The sequence below is a fragment of the Cupressus sempervirens genome, chromosome 4 (assembly GCF_028749045.1).
Source record: "Cupressus sempervirens isolate cs-2001-9-10 chromosome 4, ASM2874904v1, whole genome shotgun sequence".
NCBI classification, from domain to species: Eukaryota; Viridiplantae; Streptophyta; class Pinopsida; order Cupressales; family Cupressaceae; genus Cupressus; species Cupressus sempervirens.
In genome coordinates, this window is record NC_143121.1 from 421992073 (window position 1) to 421996559 (window position 4487).

The window sequence follows — 4487 nt, forward strand, 5'->3', positions numbered from 1 at the left end:
TTAATTGGAAATTTGATATACTTAACAACAACTAGGCTCGACATTATGCATGTAGTGAGTTTGATTTCTAGGTTTATTAAAACACCAAAGGATACTCATTGGCAAGTACGTAAGAGAATATTGAGGTATATGAAAGGAACGCAAGGATACAATATTTTATATATTGCTAAAAGTTATTCTAGGCTAGGTGGTTATATAGATAGTGATTGGGTTGGAAGTCTAGATGATAGAAATAATACTTCTGGTTATCTTTTTCACATGGGTTCTAGAGTGATTTCTTGGTCTTCCAAGAAGCAGCCCATAGTCTCACAATCTATAGCTGAGACTGAATATATTGCAACCGAGTATATTGCAGAAAATGCAGTAATGTGTCAAGCGGTTTGGTTGAGAAATAATTTAGTTGATTTAAATGAGAAATAACTACAAGCAACCACCATATTTTGTGATAATAAGTGGAAGCAACCACCATATATTTGTGATAATATTTCTTCTATTGTTTTAACAAAAAATCCTGTATTTCATGTTAGAAGTGAACATATAGAAATCAAATAACATTTTATTCATGAATAGGTTGAAAATGGTGAAATATATATGGAGTTTTGCAGGTCCGAGCACCACCTAGCAGAAATCTTTACCAAGCTTTTAAGCATTGGAATTTTTCATCAATTAAGAAAGGATTTAGACATTGTTGTTTTGGATCAAACATGATCTATTATTTTGTTTACTTTTTACGGCTCAGGACAAAGGGAGAGTGTTGAAATTTTTTGAGTTATTCAATTAGATTTGTCCAGATCTGTAAAATACATTTACAAGCAGCTTTTGACTAGTCAAGACCTTCTAACAGCTTGAGTAGCTTAGGCATTTCAGTTATCAATCTTATTTTTTTGTCCCCTTCATAACTTAGCGATGAATTCTCGAAGCAGGAGATTGATTACTTAGCAACTAAGTTTCCTAATTTATAAAAGGAAGAGAATGTTTTTAGTTTTGGATATATATGGGCAGAGAATGATGCGTATGAGCAATTAGAACAGAGCATCTAAGAAAGGATACACAGCAATTGTATTTGAAGCAGCAAATAGTGTTATCCTATACTCTGTTTCAGCACATAGGTTTAGCTTTAAGTTTGTGATTATAACAGCTCTGTAGAGCAGTGATTGCTCTAGGCATATAAACGTTTTTATTACAGCCCTGTAGCAATGTATATGTTTTTTGTTTTGTAAACAATAGTAAGATATACTGACTGTAGATCTTTATCAGTTGTACTTTGTTTTGAATCAATTATTTAATAGATTGCTCCTATTACTCTAGCACTTCAATTGTCTCCATATTGATTTGATTTGTTCCGCTGCTTGGTTGGAAATAGAGCAACCATCTCTGTGTTTAACCGCTCTGCCTAGTTTAGGTGATAATAACTGGATTTTGGAAGCACTATTCTGATATTTATTATTTTTGTTTGCATCTAAAATCTGAACACAAAAGAGTTTAATAGAAAAAAACACAAACAAATGAGCATTTGAGGGTTTTGAGGTCCTTCATGCCTAGATCCTTTCTTCAAAGGGCATGCTTCAATATCCGATGCGCATATAGATTGAATCATATTCTTATTGTTAAAAAAATTGTAGTCATTCCTTAATTATATTGTTTAAATGTATCGATTTGCATTAGGTTTTTGCAGAAAAGGTAAATCTATTGAACGAATCCACAACCTCTTATTATGGGTTGCCATAAGTATTATAGAATTATTCATTGCATGTTCCAAGCTTTGGACAGTATGTGTTTGTATTGTTTGGCAATATTAGGGCCTTGAGAAGACCATCCGAGATTCATACAACATGGACATTCAGAGGAAAAATCCCTTGGATCTTGCATTTATGGTAGCTCAAATTCGAGTAAGATCTCAACAGGCTTAGCCTATTTTTTGTTTCCCATCGATCTTGCAATCATGGTAGCTTACAATTGTGTAATATTTCAAAAGGCTCGGTCAGGTTTTTTTTTCCCTCCTGCTGAAGAATTTCTATCATATTAGTTTTAAACTTCTCTCCTATGCTAGAATGAAAGTAGAGGAGACTCAAAATCACATTATTTAAGGAGTTCAATTACCACAAATATATATAACTTATTTTAAAAGGGACTTAGCTATCCTTCTTACAATTTGTACAGTCAATCAAAAATTTCAGCAGTTGATTTTGATGATCTGCATAGTTTGTAGTCGAAAGCAACAAAAAATTAAAAAAAAAGTTGGACTTTGTTTTGTCTTTAGTATATTTTGTCTAACCTGTAATAAGAGCCACTTCAAAATTAACAATTGAAAGATGTTCGAGAAACTCAGGAAACTGAGAATGTTCGAGAGATCATCCACTCCCTTGAACTCAGGAAACTCTAAATGTTTACTATATATTAAGTGATAAATTGTTATTGAGAAAATAATAAATATACAATGTATTCTTACAACAGTCGGATAATATTCCACATTTCCTTATTAAAAAATAAATTAAATGTCCCAAGAAAAATATGACACCTGCCTTCACATTTTCTGTGCAATATCGATCCCAATTGGTCAATTAGTCGATGTGAATCTGAGGTTGAGGAATGTGACATTTTCAGTTGTCAATAATCATTATATTCAATGATGTCAAATATTTATTAGAGTTTAGGTTTCTCATTCAGCAATTCCATTTAAATCGTAAGCTTCACAAGAGCGTATTTGAGGAAAATAAACAGGATTTCCTTACGTCTAACCTTCCACAGGTAAGCAGAAAGATCAATTTCACTTATTTTAAATGGGATTGCACAATAAAAAGTGAAGATCCAACTCAGAGCTTCACTAAAATAGTTGAGAATATTTTTGTCATACAAAAACATATAATCGGAAAAGCTTGTAATCGTTACAACTTTGTCGATGGCATCCATTCTACGTAGATATACCACAGTGTAAAACTGCATCCCTCTAGATGTCCTGAACTAAACCATCATGTATGAAAGAAAAGATAACTGAAGAACTCAAAATGATTACTTAAAAAAAAAATCTAGTAATAAGTGTAATAAGAAATATGAAATTTCAGAACCGATGCTCATAGAAGAGTTTCTCCCCACCTCTTCATTTTTTCCCTCTACTTTTAATAGAACCACCGACTTTATCTTTGATAAACTACAAAAACTTGACCACCCATCTTATATAGCAACAAGACAAAAAAGTTTCACAAAATAAAATTAAAAAACATTACCCTTGCTAGTAGGATTTGAGACTTAAATCTTTCTACAAGTACCCATCTTCTATTGCTTTGCACTATAACCCTAGTCTCCACCCAAAAAAAAATGCATCATATATGGAGGGGGGAGGCCCTAGGGTATAAGGTAGGCGAAAAAGATAAGGTTTGAACCAAAAAGTCTTAATCATCTTTATTTACTCCTTAATCGTCACTTCCAAGTAGGTTTGCAACACCGTATCAATCTGTAATTTTGTGTTCAACTACTCCAACCATAGTCAAATTCGAAACACAGAGAAAAATCACCAACTAAAAACTATTTAAATGTGAGACAAAAATGCTCGTGAAGTAAATATTAATTAAACGTAAATATTAGTGGGAAACAAACAATGATTAAAAATTATATTATTTGAAAGATGTATTTCACGTATATCACTAAAGTCATTATATTAAATTAAATTTCTTAAAAGTTTATAAAACCATTATGTTCAATCTAATTTCTTAAAAGTTTATATAAAAAAAAATATTAGTTTTACATTATTAACATTTATTTAATTCTATTAACAAGAGTTGTGTGTTAGAATTGGAAAATTACATGTTTGTAAAAGTTGGAAATATAGTAGTGTACATCAAGAGTTCATAGAAGCTAATAGCATAAATTAACAACAATATTATGGTTTATTGTATTCAACTTTGTTTTCATTATAGTATTGTATTACTTAATTGTAAATTTGGCAAAACTACCTATTGTATGCTCAAGTAAATGATTAGATATATTCAAGAAGTGTATTAGAAGGTTGGGAATTGGGTTTGCATCATTATTATGATTTTAGACATTAAAATGAAACCTCTTGATTGAAGGGTAAGACTCTTTCATGGCTTCTCATTGGACTTATTGGTCAATCTTGAAATCAATTCTTTGAAGGGTCTAATAATTATGGTCATCACATCTTTTTAAAAATTGGTTAATCGTTGATCACATTAGTTGATAGGTTTATTATAATTCCACTTAAATCACTTCAGTTTTCTTTTTAAGATATTAATAATTTAGATCTTGATACTTTGAAAAATATTCATATGTTAAGATACTCTAATCATTTGTATGCCATAGAAAATTTAAACATAATTTGAAGTATAGTATAAGTAATACCATAGAGGGTATATAGGCAAAAGTATAGAAGTTAGTAATAATCAGATCAAAATGCAATAACATCCTTATTACATGTTTCTATTACTTCACATTGATGATTGATATAAATGCTATCGAATAGAAATATAATT